The 18,984-nt window shown below is 44.4% G+C and overlaps 1 protein-coding gene across 3 annotated transcripts in view; it reads left to right on the top strand.

Moving 5' to 3' along the window:
• Positions 1 to 502: 502 nt before the first annotated feature.
• Cald1 (caldesmon 1) overlaps positions 503 to 18,984 on the top strand; it is a 181,449-nt gene continuing 162,967 nt past the window's right edge. For 2 of the 3 annotated variants that reach the window (XM_027391425.2, XM_027391424.2), the window contains exon 1: positions 503 to 642. The gene's annotated coding sequence lies outside the window, so the exon portion shown is untranslated. The remainder of the gene's footprint in view (positions 643 to 18,984) is intronic. The other variant, XM_027391427.2, reaches the window with a different exon arrangement.

The following is an 18,984-nucleotide window of genomic DNA, read 5'->3' as shown; positions in this document are numbered from 1 at the left end:
AAAAGAAATACGCTATTAAGGCTTCCTCAACTAAAACGTCTCCCCCCACTCCCTCCTCCAACCTCCCCCCACGTAAGTACAACTAACTGTCCACTTCTTGTTTCATGAACTGTACTTTCTTTTAAAAGTTCTATTTGTGTTCTGCAAGACAGCCTCTTTCTCCAAGATTAACGTTTCTTATGATTGTTCCTGACAATGGATCCGCTTCCAGGAGGCCCTGCTTAGGATAACCAAAAAAGGGCATGGAGCCGGCTGGTTTTGGCAGCCTGCTCACAGTTTCAAGCTTTTTAGGACTTGGTTTTTCTGATGAGTGATGTCCTGAGCATGCCTAGGGAATGACAGGCATCTGCACGGGCAGACAGCATCACCTTGGCCCGGGTGTCGTCATTGGCTGCCTATTAGAAAAACTACAGGACAATGCATACCACCGCCTGCTGACTGTAAACATAAGGGATATGCGTTCACTTAGCATGGACTTCTGGGAGGGGCCAAGGAAGGGCGGTCTGCAGTTTTATTGAATAGAGCAGTGTGCATTAGGAGGCCTGCCTGCCTGCTTGCTCTCTGGCTGTGTTGCTTAAAGGGACCTCGGCTTCCTTTCCTACAGCGCTACGTCCTGCTCGGGAAGAAGCCGCTGCTTGAGAGGTAGGACACAGGGTCTTTCTTTTTCCGCCTTCAGGGAAGCCGGAGCCGCTCTGCAGGTTTCAGGCAACATTCCAGGCTAACGTTGATGGATATGCAAAATCTTTCGAGGCAGACAGCACACCACGTAAACTCCCAAAGCCAGCCTGGGGATGTTCCCAGAAGGTCAACGTGTTTCTAGAAATGGGACAAGAGGAAAGATCTCATAGTGACATGTTCAGGGAGCATGAGTGACTTTGCCTAGGATACAATTATGTTTTCAAGAGGGACATGGATTGCATACCTGGTATCCTCAGGCCAGTGCCAGAGAGTGGGTTCTGGTGGTCGGTCCCTCGGGCAGTTTCTTCTCCATTTTCTACTAGTAGAAATTTAAACATGTCTCAGGTTTTGATTAAAAAAATAACAGCAACAATTTTTTTTTAGATTGTTAAGACAAAAAAATGATTTTTGTTGTTGTTGTTCTTAGCTAAATACATTTCTGTTACTCTGTTACCAGGATTTTAGAAGTGGGCTTTCAGAGATGTAAAAAAATAAGATGAGAGTTCTCCCACTAGTGCCCACAGCCGATGGGGCTAGTGTCGCTCATCTGCTCAGGCAGATGCCTACCGAATCTGTTTTCTATAAAAACTGAGAGGCAAGAGAATGCATGCATGGGTGGGTGTGTTTGTACAAACCATGGTCAACTTCCTACCAGAATATTTCTTGAGAAATCTTCATTTCTGTTGTAAAGTATGCCCCAAGGGTCAAGAAAGATATAAGTGGGGAGAACGTTCCAGAAAAAAGAAGAGGGGTTATTATTTCCAGACAGACGTATTTGGGCATCTCAAATAGTAGCACAAGTTGGTATCAGTCGGTAATTCCTTTTAGAAAGAGCTGGTTGTAAAGGGCGGGGGAGTTTCGGTGCCATGGCAATACATGGTCAAAAAAGTAGAGGAGAACAAAGTGCTTGGTATTCACAGATCCCTTCTGGTAATCAGGCTGTGTAGATGGAGTTGTAAACGGAAACAGTGCAGCCCCTTAGTGTTAGTCAAAACCAGACACCCGTGGCTAGAACTCCCTGAAGACAAGGGGCCCTGCAAAATAAAGAATAAGTCTGATCATTTAAAAGATAATATTCATATTAAGGACTAGAAGCTCCAGGTGACTGCTTCCATTTTAGGCTATGCGGTAGACTATGATGGCTTGGGCTTGAGACTCACCAAGCAGTCCTTGTGTTTCTAAGTATTGGGGCAATTTCTTGAGTAGTGATGCATGAGAACAGAGTGAGTGCCCTGTGAGTCTCTTTCCCTGGGACAGCTCTGGGTAAGAGTGAGGAAAGGTCCGGGAGACATCAAGTTCCAAACTTTTCACAGGGTTTTAATGTCAATCAAAACATGAAGAGCAATTTCTTTTTTCAAGCATTCTCTAAACCATGTGGGGAATGCAGTTTGAAAGAAAATCTATAATCTTGGATTTGAGGATAAATTCCATTTTGAAACCAGAGTCCCCCGGGGTCCCCCAAAGCGCAGTTTCTCTATAGCCAGTTTCTCCCATCCCCTGTGTGTTCCCCACAGCCAAGTACTACAAAAACACATTCTAAACACATTTCTAAAATAACACTGTATGTGTTCTTTACACACAGAGTGGGGGATTGTAGTTCATGGTGAACTTTAGGCAGTTCTTGGTGCCATTTCCTTCCTGTGGAGAATGAGCTGGGATACATTTTCCCAAATAGGGAGGTAAATAAAGCTCAATGAAGCCACAGGCTGGAAACTTTTATTCTATTAAAATAGTTTAATGAAAAGCATAAAGGCAAAGTGCTGGGTAAAAAAAAAAAAAAGAAAAAAGAAAAAAAAATCCCAGAAAAGAATAGCTCTTAGAACATATGAAGAATATACTCGACTGGTTTACAGGTTAAGTGTGGGGTTGTTTCCATTTTTGAAAATCAATAGAATGTGCAGTTTAAAACATTCAGATCAAAAGATTGCCACAAGCATGCCATTTTTGCATCTGAGAGAGAAGATGGAGATTCCCACTTCAGATTCCAGGGTTTAAAGGAAACATGTGGATGTATTTCCAGACAACGGGGCTATTCCCAGTTCTTACTGTTCCTGTGGCTGCTCCAGTCCTTTCCTGTTCTCTGCAGGTAGAATATGTTGGTTTGGAGGTGTGTCATAGAAAGTTCCAGAATCTAGATTGGGTATTTTCTGTTCTATAGGCCTTTTCTTAAAAATACATACAGTTGTGTCAATTTGTCATTCCTTGTAGCATGACTGCTGGTAAGTCATTCCTCAATGGGACAAGAAGTGACTTAGAGATGGACATGAGAAGGGTTTCCCCAGATCCACATCTGCCTGGTTGTCTGTCACATGGCTTGGAAATGTGGTGGGCTGAGGCCATGGTTGGGAGGTGGGGAAATGCTGACAAAGGGGAATGCAAATAGCATGGTAGACTGTGGAGGAGGAGGTTAGGAAGATGCTGCCAAAAGGGCTTTCAAACGTTAGGAAGGCATTCCCTGGGTACATCGCAGAATGCCCCAAAATAGCACCATTGGCTTCTTAACGCAAAGTCCTTCATTTGTTAAGCCAATCTAGACACTCATAGGCTCTGAGGAGCTGGTTAATTTAAAGAGATACTCTTAGCTTCATCTTAACTCAAGCTCCTAAATGAAAGCTTGCTGCTAGTTTTGGTTCCTTTGCTTCAATAACCCTCACCTTTAAGGAAAGAAATCAACTCTTTGGCCTCACCTGGCATGGCTGTCAGCATGCCTGTCTCTCTTCCATCCTGTAGGGGTTAAGGTGTCCAGATGAGATGATAGATTTTGTCTCCTTTCTCTGGAGGCCCATAGAGGCTAAGTGTGAATCTTCTGGTTCTTATGCCAGCTCTGGGTGGCATTTTTTACCTCGTTTCCCTGAAGATCTCACCTCCTTTCTCCTGTTTGAGAACTCTTGCATGGTACCTTGGAGAACCATGATCCTAGAGCCTTAAGAAATTGGTCTATCCCAATGTGATCTAAAATTTGGCTTTGAGAATCAGAGATCGAGAGCAGAGGGATAATAGAAGGCAGAACAAGGTAGGCTATCTGTGCCTCACAGCAATATCCAGGAACCAGGAAATTCAAGGAGCCAGGTGGACAGACCAATGACAAAGTACTGACAACAGACAGGCCTTAGTAAATGAGGTGGCTTCTCTGCCTCGAGCCAAAAAGGGTGGAATTAATCCCAGCTTGTCATGCCTGGGCCTTGTAGGCAGAATGAGGTAACCAGAAGCACCTGGCTGGAGTTCCTGCCCTTATTGAGACCAGATTTCTCTGGGAGCTATGCCTCTCACCTGTGTTGGCTTCACTGTTTAGTATTCCCAACTTTAATAAAGCCTAGTGCTACCGTCTCACCCTTACCCCATTAGATGGTCAACTGGCCATCTCTCGCCCATCTCCTAGTCAGACAGGAGCTTTCCTGCATTTGCAGACTTGGAAGTCAACAGGAGCTTAGCTGTGGGATGGGACCCAGGTAACAGCAAGTCTCCAATGCAGATATTCCTGGATAGGACACAGCCAGTTGTCTTCAAGCCAAGAGAGTTTTAGATAACTCCAGATAGTGTCTCTTGCTAGCTAATCTGGTCTGCTTAGGAACTAATTAATCTTCTGCCTCAGCTTCCTAAATGAGTGCTGAGGTTGGAGATGTGGGCCTCCATACCCAGGTCAGGAGTGTCTTTCCTGTTTTTAAGATCTGGTAGTGAAAAAAAAATGAGTGTGAATATACAGATATGTAGGAGATGTATGCCTTACATAGCCTCCATTCCAAAGAAAAGGAGACCCAGATCCAGAGAATAAGTGGTTTTTAATAGGAAGTTTGTCAGGGTTAGAGAAATTTAGAAATAGCTACTTGCAAGTGTACCCTAGGAGAACACCAAGAAATTAATAAAAGAATTGCTAAGGAGCTGGGAGAAATAGTTGGAATTTAAAAATATTTTAAGCAAATTGGGTGTTCGTTGCAAGTGCTCATCTTCGTGAGTGTTTTTGACACACACATACATCACATTACACATGCATAACCATGATGATAGCTTGATGACCTCTTCTTGTTTCCTGAGGCTTCTGGCATTGTGTTGTGAATATGCGGATGAAAGCACTTGACCACCAGGAAATCATTTTACTTGGAGAGGAACATCTTAAGTAGGAGTACATAATTAGTGCCTTTTAAGACCACAAGGGACATCCCCTCTCTTGTCCCTGGAGACATTTGGCTGGGGAGATAGATAGACCTCACCTGTGGGCCAAAGACTGGCAGGACCTAAGCAGCAACAGGGTCAAGGGCCAGTTGCTTCAGAGCTGGGATCCAGGATGCCAGCCTCAGCCAGAATGGATGGAGAATTCAAAATAAGCTATGTCACTACTTACAACTGGTAGAGTATAGAAGAAGTAGTAAAAGCCATTATATCATGCAAACTTTTCCAAACCAGCAAGCAGGGCCCTGAGAGGTATGGTGGAGTACGGGAAACAGCTTGACTCAGAATCAAGGGCCCATGGGTCCTTCTGTTACCGAGCTTCAGTAGCTCAAGCAAAGGGGCAAGGTTATAAGATGCAGATGGAATAATAAAGGGGTGGGAGACCCATAAGCCAAACAGGGTGCAGTCCACAGGGGAAGGGGTTAAGATCCAGATGGGTCAAGGAAGCCAGCAGGGAACTGTGGCTCTCAACGCTGTGTTCCCATTATGTAAACCCAGCTACTCTAGGCAGCTGTTCTACCACCTGGAACATTCCTTATGTGCTTCAGGCAATTCCTTGTGTGCATCAGCTCAGAGCCTGAGAGAGGACATTCAATTGGTTCAGGCCCCTTAGCAGAGCAGATGGCCAAAGGCTCTTCGTATCTTAGTATGTTCCTCAATGGGTCTGGCAGCCACTCTACCCCCACCAGGGATCATCCTTGGGTTAAAAAAAGAAAAAAGAAAAAAAAAAGCTTAGGAGAGCTAATTTCAGTCGAAGAGAAAGTTGGGTGAGGAGTCAAACAGCTAGAACAGCCAACAGCTCCCAATGGCTATTACTTGAATTTTTCATGTGAATGAGTTTGTGTATAGGCAAACACCCAATGCCAGGGTCATAGAGTTCTTACTGACCATCTTCACATGGCATGGCAAGCCAATCTTAAGACAGGTTGACTTGAAGTTGACACCACTAGTAACTAAAAAACAAAACATCATCTGTTTTAGTAAAACTCTAGAGAAAAATGTCATGAGACTTGTTGGAAAAAAGCTTTGCATGTTTGTATAAACCACCGATATGATACGGCTCCATTCCTAAGTGAAGGCAATCTTTCCAACTCAGTAAATTAACACCTGAACAACTTTAATAAAGAAAAATCCGGGGTCTGGGGTGATGGCTTAGTGGATATGGGTGCTTGCTGTATAAGCACGAGGGCTTGAATGTGACTGGGTACCTGCATCTCAGAACTGTGGAAGGCAGAGACAGGGAGAATCCCTGGGTCCCTGGGGTCTACTGACTGCCATTCTAGCTACAGATTTAGTGAGACACCTTGTCTCAAAGAAAGAAATCAGAGAAATAGAGAGCAGAACACTCGGCATGCTCCTTTGTTCTTTGCAGGGGTATGTGTGCACACTGCCTCACCCACACACACACCTGCACATAGACTACACACATAGACAACACAAAACCTCATTTATCCCAGTGTCAGCCACAGTTCTTTAGTAAACCAAATGCATTAAGCTAGTGTATTCTTTTTATTTATTATTTATTTTAATTAAATTTTTCATTTATTTTACATACTGACCACACTCCCCCCCTTCCATCTACCTCCCTCCCATTTCTCCTCCATCTCAGTTCAGAAAGGGGAAGGCCTTTCATGGGTGTCAACTTGACATCTCAAGTTGAGGCAGGACCAAGCTCCTCCCCCTGCATCAAGGCTGGGCCAGGCAACCCAGCATGGGGAATAGGTTCTCAAAACCCAGCTCAAGTGTCAGGGACAGGTCCTGATCCCACTGCTAGGAACTCCACAAACAGAGCAAGCCACCCATCTGTCACCCACATGCAGAGGGCCTTCTTAATCAATGGAATTCTGCGGTCTAGGTGATATTTACTCTTCTGTCTCTCATTCACTAAAACACTCTAATGACGTCTATCAAGCAGGGGAACAGATGCTCTATGTTCTCCCAGTTCCGACCACACTGGGAGCACCTGCTCTCTTCTGGGCCCCTCTTCAAATAAGCATTAACAAGCATACGGCTAGGAAAGAGCATCGGGCGAACCAAACAAACAAGGACCAGCTAGGAAATCTGGAGGAGGGTCTGTGCGAGGAAATGGAAGGGCATACAAGTGCACATCCTAGTGTTTGGAGTGCCTTTGTACAGGGGCAGGAGAAGCACCTGCCTCAGGAGAGTATAATTCATGCCATTGTTTTTAGCTGCCAGTACTTTGGGATATTATTTAACCCAAGGAGTTCATACTTTGCCTACCCAACTGTTAAGAAGTTTTCCTATGCTGTGTCCAAATCCACAGAGGTGAAAAATACCACTGCTGATAAAGATCACAGAAACAGTCTTGGCTGCTGAAGAGCCAGGCTTGGCGCATCGTCAATAAAATCTATAGGTTCCCAACCCTGGGCCCAATCCCTGGAAGACGCAAGTTACTGCAAAGAGATAATACACATTTGTATACATGGGAAGTATGTATAACTGAGTATAAATAATGTATTTCTCTCCAATACATTTTTCTAATTATAGTTACATTATGATGATGAGATGCTAAATTATTAAGGAGTAGTTGAATTCATAGTCGCTTCTGGTTTTGTGTTTTCCCAAACACTGGACATGTGATGTGTACTACTGTTATGCATAGGAAAGGTCATCAAGAAATTGAGGGTCTCACAGCTAAGCACTGAGCCGAACCTCTGGAATCCAGTTGTAGAGAGGGAGGAGTGATGAGCAAAGGGTCAAGACCATGTTGGGGAAACCCACAGAAACGGCTGACCTGAGCAAGTGGGAACTCAAGGACCCAGTCTGACAGTTGCGGAAGTAGCAGCATAAGACCAAACCAGGCCCCCTGAATGTGAGTGTCAGTTAGGAGGCCTGGGCAGTCAATGGGGCCTCTGGCCATGGAACCAGTATTTATCCCTAGACTTTGGGAGCCCATTCCCTATGGAGGGATACTCTGTCAGCCTAGATACATGGGGGAGGGCCTAAGTCCTGTCCCAAATGATGTGATAGAATTTGATGATTGCCCCATGGAAGGTCTCACCCTCCCTGGGGAGTGGATGGGGTGAGATGGGGGGGCTGTGGGGGATATGGAAGGATGGGAGGGAGAGGGAACTGAGATTGACATGTAAAATAAGATTGCTTCTAATTTAAATAAAAATTTATATATATAAAAAAAGAAATTTAGGGGTGTTAAGAAAAAATGTTCTTAAACATAAAGGAATGGGGCTTGTGGATATAGTTCCTCTTCTTCTTCTTCTTCTTCTTCTTCTTCTTCTTCTTCTTCTTCTTCTTCTTCTTCTTTTTGTTTTTTTTGTTTGTTTGTTTTTTCAAGAACAGGGTTTCCCTGTGTAGCTTTGGAAGCTGTCCTAGAACTAGCTCTTGTAGACCAGTCTGGTCTCGAACTCACAGAGATCCACCTGCCTTTGCCTCCCCAGTGCTGGGACTAAAGGCATGCACTACCAATGCCTTGCTTGGATGTAGTTCTGTGGTAGGTCTCTTGCCTGGAATGCAGAAGGCCTTGAGTTTGGTCCCTAGCACAGAAAGATAAATCAATATCAGTTATCCACTTTTCATTTTCTAGATGAGAGACCAAAGTCTAGCGATACACAGCAAGTAAAACTGTGTATGTACAGGTCAGTACCTTGGAGTAAGGTTTACCTGTTCTGTTAGCAGAGCGGGCACAGAGTGGGCAATAGCAGTTTATTAGGAGATGTCCAGTTGCCTGACATATAGCAGAATCCCAAGAAATATTTGCTGAATGCAGGAACAACCCAAGTGAGTTGACCAGGGCCATGTCCTTTGTTAATGGTAGAGATAATTCTGGAACACACCGCTTTGAAGTTCTGGGCAGTTCCAGATGAAAGAGGATGCTACACTGTAGCAAGTCACAGACCCAGTCCATCTGTATCAGTGGTTCTTAGGCAGCAGCACAACCACAATCAACTTCAGAGCCTTTTGAAAATGCATCTCTGGGACTCAGCCCTGGAGGTTCCAATTCAGTAGGTCTTGCTGGAGTGGGATCCAGGCATCTGCAGTTTGCAAAAGCCCCTTCCAGGCTCTGATGAAACATCCTGCCTCAGAAATAATTCTGGTCACTGGTGTTTACAGTAGTTTATGACACATGATGGAATTCACTGTTCCTCAGAAACCTAGTTTTTGTTTAGATGATCTCCCCTCTAAAAGTTACAGCTGTGTATCCCAAATAATCCACTTTGCCAAACCTCTTTGGAAGTGCTGAAGTATTTATCTGAAGCTCCTCTATCTTCCCCTGTCCATCCTTTTTTGTCTAAGCACAAAACTATCAATCCCATAAGGTTGAGGTTGCTGATGAGATTTCCAGTGTTTGCCTTTGTAAAGCACTGGAAATGTGGCAAGAATAAAACTTCTCATGGTAGGTGTTTCCACGTCGTATTCCAGCCACGGTTACTACGTGGAATTTAGGCTTTGGGGGAGAGGTGATTCGGAGAAATTTTTTTCTTTATTGGTATTTATGTCTTTGAGCAACTTTAAAGATCAGTTCCTTTAGCTCCTTCTCCCCCTCTCTCCATCTCTCTCCATGCCTTCCTTTCCCTTTTGTGGAAACTCATTCTTCACCCCATATCTCCAGGCCCCCAAAAGCCAGGACTGGCACAACCCCTGGTTTAGATGCTCTCCTAAGAGGCCCTTGCAGAAGCAATTAGGCAACAAGGGACAAGTTTGCTGTTGTAGGGCAGAAAGTTCATCCTGAGGGGTTTCTGGTACTCAGCAGCTTGGAGTATTGTATTGCGCAGAAGAATGTACCATATTCAGAGCATGGAATACACATTCAATGTTCAGTAACGATTTTACAGCTTAATGTCTCATGCGATTGGTCTGGTCCAATAAGAGTGTCAGGACTGGCTCGTGAGATGGTACAGCAGGTAAAGGTGCTTGCCTCCAAGCCTGACAACCTGAGTTCAATTCCCAGAACCCACATGGTGGAACACACCGACTCCTGCAAGCCGTCCTCTGAACTCCACATGAGTGCCATGGCAAGTGCCCTTTTCCCACATAAATAATTGAAAAATGAAGAGAAGGCCAGGATTGGTCCTATTTTTGCACAAATGCTATTTGCTTTACAAGAGCAGGTGCTTTCAGGGTATGCATGGGGCAGAGCTTGTAGAAGAGAAGCTAAAAACAATTGGCTCTCACAGCTGTGCTGTATACCACCACCCCTTCTCTCTCTCTCTCTCTCTCTCTCTCTCTCTCTCTCTCTCTCTCTCTCTCTCTGTCTCTCTCTCTCTGTCTCTCTCTCTCTCCTCTCAATGGACACTAAATTCAGAGTAGCTTCCCAAATCTGAAAGCTAAACTTTCAAGAATTTTGAGAGCTAGTTGTAAAACATAGCCAGCATTCTAAAACTGGCCACATAAACTCATCATTCCGTATATAATTTTAAAATAAAAGTAACAAACACTCAAAACTCACCCCTTCCTAATCAGTTCGTTACATTTGGCTTTCTGGCCTCTTGAAATCAATTACATCTCCTGAGTCTAAATGAGAAAAATGTGTATGATGTTATGCTATGGAGCTTCTCTTCCCTGTCCTCTGTGCAGTGACGTCATGAAATTGACCGTGATGAAGTACACAGCAAAGAAACTGGCACATACTAAAACTCTCTCTCTCTCTCTCTCTCTCTCTCTCTGTCTCTGTCTCTCTGTCTCTTTCTCTCTCTCTCTGGCACACACACACACACACACACACACACACACACACACACACACACAGCTTATAATTAAACATTTCCTGGCGCACCATTGACCCCAGGGTGTGGAGTATTAAAATTAGCCTTTGCACAGGAGAGAGCCAGTTGTTGGGTCCTGAGAATAGGGTGTGGCATGTGCCAACCAGTCTACAGAGATTGTTTGTTGGGTAAAAATGAAAAGTATATTTATTTACTAGGTAAAAATAAAGAATATTCTTACCAAATAATTTTACAAAGGAAGAGACCCAGTGCTAACTGGGTAAGGTACCATCTAAGGTCACCACTATGCGGAAGAAACAGGATTCCAACTCGGATAATCTGTCTCCACAGTCCACAGGTTTAGTAGCTGTGCTCTTTCATCTAGCTTAAATAAATCCAGGAGACAGGACTCTATTTTTGTAGGTGACTCTTGAGGTGTGACCCACTTGAGAACAAACTTCGAAGTCAGGCAGACTTGAGTTTAAATCCCAAGCTTCCCACTTCTAGCCTGTTTCTTCACTTGCTTACAAATCAGGATAACCATCCCTTCATTCCAATGCTTAGAAGTAATAACTCTAAACTGTTTGAACATATTAATACTAAACCACACACTGTAAGTTATCTACTATGACTGCCTCTAGAGGTGTGCAGCTCCCTTTACCACACCCACCCTTCGCCACACAATTTCCTGTAGTGCATCCTCCTTGGCCATCATGGAGACGGAAGAAACAGAGTTGATTCCTTTAATGTTGGGGCTCTCCAGGAAGGAAGACAAAGGCCAGTAGATACAAGTTCTAGGACACCTTGATTTGGGTGGACAAGAGCACCATCTAACTAGGGCTGTCTCTGAAGCATAGCTCTCCCCGCTCTGCAGAAGACAGCCTCCACTACCTTCATCCTTATTAATGGGCCTGAAGCTGCCTCATATAGTCTAAGAATTCTTCACGTAGCATGTCTAAAGAATTTTATTATTCCCTAGGGCTAGGATATATAGATATACATAGACAGACAGACAGACAGACAGACAGACAGACAGACAGACAGGCTTTTCAGTGCTTTAGACCTGGAATGGGAAATGGAAAAAGGAGAAAGGGTAGGGAGGAGGGCAAGGGGAGGGAGGAGGAAGATGAAGTGGTCTAGGGTGGGTGAGAGAGAGATACTGGAAAACTTCTGAGCTGAGAGCAAGCTGGAGAGAGGGTTAGCATTGAGCTGCTAATTATCTTGGGGCCTTATGGGTCCAGGATGGTTGCAGAGATGAACTGTTTCAATCAGCTACCCTACTGGGATGCTTGCTATGTGTCAGCACTTTTTTCAACAGAGGACTACCATCCAAGAACAGCAAAGTAAATCAAATAGCTGGCCCAAAGTGACATAAATGGCAAATGGCAGAGCAGGAGTCAGTGCCACTCCCTGACTCCAATCCTATGGCTGTCTGTTCTGTGTCTTCCCTCGGGATAGTGATGGAAGCCAGGGCACGAGGTTTCCATAACCAATCATTAGAACTTGTCATTGAGCCATACTGCAGTTCAGTGAGACAGACAAGCACACTGTCACTCCCTGCCATATAAGGAAGCAGAGCTAAACACCATTCCTTACACTACTGACTCAAGTCAGTAGCTCTGGTTAGAGGCAGACAGGATAAGAATTTTGGCCTGTAGCAACTAGGAAGGAACAAAAGAGGGCTGCAGAAATGGGTTTGTGTTTTCTTTTCTTGGCAGCCCAAAGACGTTAGCAAGTGACTTCTAACCCTGACCAAGGGAAAGCATCATGGAGTTAGGTACTGAAGGTTTAAATGACTTGGAAAAACACTTCAGCTGTTGGTGTTCCACTGTATCAAATTTAGATATTCAAAGGACAGAGCTGATTGTGTGAGAACTGGATGGAAAGTTGAGGGCTCTGCCTCTGCCCAGATGAAGAAGCTGGAGTTAGTTCCCTTGCCTTGCCAGCTGCTCTCAGAAGTATGTGTATCAACCACTCTGCACTTAAATTAGATATTCCCCTGACTCGGCCCTTTTGGGTGACCCACTCTTCAGCTTCATGATCAATCACAGTCAGTACCTAAGACTACAAGCCCAGGAACCAATTTCATTGGAGAAATTGAGGCACGGAGCAATTAAAAGTATCTCTTCAAGATTAACCAGTCTAATCTTGCTGCAAGGAATGCTCACCCTCTCAGATAATTCAAAGATGGCACATGGACTCTTCAGGGAAAGTTGGGGCGGGGCACTAAACAGTCCGTTCAACTCCTAACGTGCATCTTTGGCCACACTGCACCTGGATATTCATCTCCAAGACCTAGCTTAACAGAGCACTGCAAAGAGAAGCCAATTTTGTCACAGTTATGAGCCTAGGAGGCCAAGGCCAGGGCATCCTCAGGGCTGCTTCCTTCCAGAGCTGTGAGGAAGGCTGTACTGTTTCCTCACAGCTAGGTGGTTGTGTCCTGTGGCACTGTCTCTGTATGGACCCGTGTTTCCATCCCCTTTCTTCCAAAGCTATCTCGCTGTATTGCTAGCCCATGCTCTTGACCTCTCTTTAACCTGGTAGTCTCTGTAAAGACCTGCAAGACCCTATTTTGAGATGGGGTTTAGGGCTCCAACAGATGAATTCAACCCAGAATACTCCCCAATTCAAAATCGGGGTAGAAACCCACGTGACACATTTTCTGAAACTCCAGTTCCAGAGGCCTCTGTGCGGACTGGATTCTGCTTCTCTAGGTCTGGGGTGCAGCTTTGCTAGAAGTCGCATGACCTTTTGAACTTGCCTGTGATATTTACTTTCAGCCTTTCACAATATGAAATTCTGATCTAGTGAAAAGTCAAAAGAGGTCTCAGAAATGACGCACCGAGGCACGGCTTCGCTTGCTGTGGCCTATCTGTGGAAGGCTGGGAAACCACAGTGCAGACAGTCTGGTATGCGGCCATCGGGAGTGGGGGAGGGGCGGGTGGGAAGGCTGAGCCAAGGCACGGTCTGGGAGAGAGGTGAGCTACCCCGGAGCAGGGAGCAGTCCAGGAGACAAGGGCCAGAAGGAGCCGGTGGCCATATTCAGTTTTACAGAGGTTGATCTCGGCCAGTAATCCTGTCAATACAGGGGGAAATATTAGGAGCCTACACATATTTGTGCTATGAATCACTGGTCTTTGTTTCTTCTGTCTCTTCTCTGTTCAAGCTTCAGTGCTCGCACGCTCTGCTCTCGCAGGCCCTCCTGACTTTATCTGCGTTTGTTCTGCCAGAGCTCTTAGCTTGGGCCCTGTCTCCATTTCCGGTTTGTTTCCTGCAGAACTGTGCCTCTCTTTCCCTTCCTTCTTTCTCGGTGTGTGTCCCAGTTTCGGTCCTGCTCATCAGTCCTCTGGCTCAGACTAGAACTATCGGGGAGGTGACCGTGCCAATTATTGTCCAAACTGAGGGACTCTTGGGAAGGGACAGGAAGAGCTATTAATAGCTTCCCTAGAAAAGCAGCCATAGGCTGGGAGTGCCCGAGGCACACTGGGAGGGATGTCCATCTTCTTCATGGTTTAGTTTCTCTCTTCCCTAAATCTCGCTCCTCTCCTACCCACCACTCACTCTTTCTGTACCTTTCGTTAAAAAAGCCACGTACAGTCTCATTCTTTGCAGTTTCCATCCTGAGAAACTGTGTATTGAACTCCTCACTCCCTCATTCCGCTGGCTCCTACACCCCCACTTTGTGGGACAGCCCTTTGCTTTTGTTTGTTTAATGGAGTTTCTTCTCAGCTTTCTCTTTTTTAAATCAAAGGCACACTATGTATGCCACTTCAGAGTGGAGCACCAATGTCACAAGTTGCTGGGTGTCTCATATGAACCCCAATTGGTCTGTTCACCATCTCAGCACCTCTGCTCGGGGACTGGAACGGTCTCTACACCACAAAAGTGCCTATAACTGTCGTGTGCAGTTATTATGTATATGTATCTTGGCTCGAACAGGACATACTTTTACGTATGTGTACATCTATGTGCACTAGAGTTGAAAATGATGGAAATATATGGCCTAAAACATCAAAAGTAAATTACAGTCAAAGCTAACTGTATTGCTTCCATTATGGCTTAGTGGTCTGCACTGTCCCTCTTTTAAGTGTCTGTGCCAAGGACCCAGCGATGACTGCTGTAGGTTTAACATAGGTAGAAATAAACTTTGAGGCACAAGTGTAGAATAAACATTCACCTAAGTTTCTAAATGTGTGTGTGTGTGTGTGTGTGTGTGCGAGTTGTGTATGTGTGTGTATGTGAGTGAGTGTGTGAGAGTTGTGTATGTGTGTGTGTGTATGTGTGTGTAGGCCAGAGGTCAACATCTGGTATCTTCCTCAGTTGCTGTCTACCTCTTGTTTTGTTTTTAGACAGGGTCTCTCACTGAAGGTGGAGCTCCCTGATTCAGCTAAGCTGGCTGACTGGGCATCTCTAGCAATCTGCTTGTCTCAGCCTCTCCAGGGTTGATCTTACCAGTGTGCATTGCCATGCCTGACTGGGACCAGGGGTCCAAATTCAATCTCAATGCTTACACAGAGACCAGTTTACTCACTGAACCATCTTCCTAGCCCCTCAAATGTGGTTGGTTTTTGTGACCTAGCCATGTGCAATTTCTATTTTGTTCTGAGAAATCATTTCAGCTGCCTAGATAGATGTTAGACTTTGGGTTGCCCAGGGATATTATAAGCTCCCCCATAGCTCCAAGGGGAGAAATGAAATGAGAGCACGATTCCTTTGAAAATTACTAAAAGTTGGTCTGTCATGGTGTGATGTTCTCAGTGCTCTAGATCTAGGTCAGCCCAGGGAACCAGTTTCATCTGTTATGTACTTGGGGATTCTGACCTGACAACTTCCCTCCTCCTCTTCCTTCTCTTCTGTTTTCAAGCATCCTTAAAATTAATGAATGAGGGAAACATGTAAAATAAGATAATTTAGGAAGGAAATAGGTTCTACTAAGATTGTCTCTCCTTCTCCACTCATCCTTGGTGTCCCCCCTTCTAGTTTCTATTTCTTCTCCCATTGGGATTTATATGGTAGGAAATGTCCTGTGACCATCCCATCAGGGGGGCCTTCTGTTTTAGTCATGATGGCAGTGACGCTCTTGTTTACTTATTTCCTTTCACAGAGGTCAATGATGAAAAGCTCTTCCCCCATGCTCTTCAGGGTAGGTATGCAGTTATGGAGATGGTGAGGTTTGATGACGTAGTTAGGATCAGCTGGCCTGGAGCTGCTGGCCCATCTGTGTTTGTATAAACAAGAAGCTAGGGGTGTAGGAGTTTGATGGTTGTTTTATTATTATTTTTTCCATTTCATTAAACTTTCATACCCACATTTTGGCTTTTACATATGCTGTTAAAAATGCAGCAGTTATTCTTTCCACTGGGAGTGGGTTACACCCTGATAATTCCTTTTCAAGGTGTTCCAGGTCAGGGTCACGCTTTTGATACTTGGGCTTACATTTTGTAGGGGCTCAGGTTCCAGGTGGTAGCCTATTGGGTAAGGACTCTGGGTCCTTCCTTTTCACCACAGCTGGTGACCTGTGTGACTCTGATGGCCTCTTTTGTGCCTGACTGTGAACTGCCTTTGGCCTAAACTCTTCCCTGTGATGCCCAGGGAGGGAGCAAAGAACATTCATAGAAAAAGTCTTCAAGCAGTAATGTGTCTTCAAGCCCAGACATGGTTTTCTTCCCTTTTCCCTTTGAAATCTGAAGACTCTTGTTAGATGGTTGAGGAGAGAGAATAACTCAAATATTCAGTTTAGACTGAAAGTTTGGATCTGAGGTTTCCAGCAGTCATATTGCATGTGACAGGGTCAGGAGATGCCTTTGTCTGGGGTACTACCACCTCAGGTTAAAAAATTTGTAAAAGATGCAATGCATGTTTAGTATGGAGAATAAGAAAACACAGAAGGCCACACTGTCACCACTGATACCATGCTGGACAGCTGTGCCTTCTGCCTTCTGCCAGGAATTCCAGTGCTCAGGATGGAGAGACTGGGATCTCCCAGGACAAACTGGCTAGCCAGACTATAGGAATTAGAAGGCTTCCAGATCAGTGAAGAATGTTCAAGGAAGACACCAGACATCAACTTCAGGCTTCCATGGCCACTTGCACACATGTGCATGGCCAACAGAACACCCATCAGCACACACACCAGGGAAAAGGCGAATGGACACCACAAACACATACAGATGTAAAAAAAAAAAAAATCAATACTGACAATCATCTTTGAAGATACTCTGAAACCTTCAGTACTGCAACAGGATGGTTAAGACAGGTTACCATCTGATCCAAGCTTTCTCCCTATCATAAGCGTCAGTGTGTATCTTCTTCTTAAGCTTTGTATGAGTCCAGTGTATATAGTGAGCTGTAAGATCTTAGGCTTTGTATGAGTCCAGTGTATACAGTGAGCTGTAAGATCTTCAGAGTCTTGTTGCACTTGGATTGTTGATATGTCTGCATTTGAAGTTCTGAAACATGAGATCACATATGTGACTATTCCTTATTTTATTTATTTATTTATTTATTTATTTATTTATTTATTTATTGGTTTTTCGAGACAGGGTTTCTCTGTGTAGCTTTGGAGCCTATCCTGGCACTCACTCTGGAGACCAGGCTGGCCTCGAACTCACAGAGATCTGCCTGCCTCTGCTTCCCTAGTGCTGGGATTAAAGGCATGTGCTACCAACGCCCGGCTAATATGTGATTATTCTAATGCCTGGCAATCGCCGTGATGTTAATATCTGACCGCTGAATGCATTCAAGTTTTAAAATACTCTAAAGGAATAGAATACAACATGTTGGAAGCCAGCAGCCATGCTTGGAGTTGAGCTTGCATAAGCAATCATATGGGTGGGTCTTTTGGTTTGATTCTTCGAATAAGATTTTATTTTGAAATACTTTTAGGTTTACAGTTGTAAGAATATTACAGATTTCTCATGCCCTGCACCAAATTCCATCCATTGTTAACTTTAGTATGCTATATTTATAACAAATAATGAAATGATATTATTTCAGTATTATTAATGAAATTCCATGCTTTATATGGATCTTCTTAGTTTTTATTCAGTGTGCTTTGTTTTCCAATGCCTTTGGATCAATGTCTTTTTATGGGAAATTTTTAACATGTACACTGTGGATCTATTGCTGGAACTCTACTCACAAGTGAAATCATATAAGACAATCCAATAGATGTGTAGCAGCATCTATCCTTACCAGTGTATTTGTGTTAGTGGCCACACCTCTTTGGGCGTGGCTTCAGGTGGAGAAGGTACTGGAGGGAAGCATGGGGCTCTCTCTCTCTCTCTCTCTCTCTCTCTCTCTCTCTCTCTCTCTCTCGCTCTCTCTCTCTTATCACAGATCTGATCGGAAGGGCAGAGAAAGGCTGGGCAGTTCTTTATTACTATCTGTGTAAGTTGTTCCCCAATAAAACACCCATTTATCATTTATCTTGGGTCTAGTGAACTCATTACACCCCTGCCTTCACAGATATTTGCTGGACAAGCCATTTTTCTGAAGGAATTTCCACTGAAATGCCCTAGGTTTCCTCTGGTTACCTTGAGACCACCAGCAGATTCCTCTGCCTGCTCCATCCTGATTCTAGACCCTAATACTCTTTCTGTAACTGAGGCTAGCCATCCCAGTACCACACACAGTCCCTGGCATCGTCCTCCCGAAGACCTCACCACTCCACATTTGGAAACCAAACCATTAGCATGAAAAGATGTGTTGAGCTGCTTCAACTTTACCCTTAAAGTTTGCATCGCATCATGGCATCATGCCAAGGTCACCTATGGAGTGTTTGACGCTATCAGAAGAAAGCAGGAGAGGACCAGGTGGAGGTAAGAGGAAGAGGCAGGGACGGTAGCATAGGAGGAGGGGCAGAGATCCATGTTCCCTCACATCTTGAAATCAAGACTTCATGAAAGGGTACCCATTACTAACAAACAAGCTACAGAAGGGCCTGCTTTCTAGAAATTATTTCAATGTTCGTCATCCATATTCTGATCTTCCAAATCATTTTTGGACCAGTGAATTAACAACAGACAACAGAAACAATCCACTGAGTTCTATTTACACCTTTGAGCAAGTTGATGGCACCAGGTGGGTGAGTCACCTTTCTATGGTATCAGACCTTTTAGTGGAAGGCTTAAGTCTAGATGACTTCTCTTTTTTCTGGAAAGGTATTTGGTTCCGGATTTCTGGCCTTCCTCATAATCTCACTGCTGTCCTTTTCACCAAGGTTGCCTCTTCACTGTTCACTTTCACTAACAGATCACTTCTGTGAGAAGAAAATGTGTAGTTCAGATATTGAATACAAACGATCTGCCTTCAGGGAAGCTGTTACTTTATTTGTTATACCTGAATTGATATTGTGTAGAGATGCAAGCTAACATGTATACACACCTGACTAAAGATGAGCCTACACTATGATGAGGAAATGTGTCTCTGTATCAAAAACTTAACTGGGAGAAGGGGT

The sequence above is a fragment of the Cricetulus griseus genome (assembly GCF_003668045.3).
Source record: "Cricetulus griseus strain 17A/GY chromosome 1 unlocalized genomic scaffold, alternate assembly CriGri-PICRH-1.0 chr1_0, whole genome shotgun sequence".
NCBI classification, from domain to species: Eukaryota; Metazoa; Chordata; class Mammalia; order Rodentia; family Cricetidae; genus Cricetulus; species Cricetulus griseus.
Note: the sequence above shows the minus strand (reverse complement) of the source record. Positions and strands in the feature narration are given on the sequence as shown.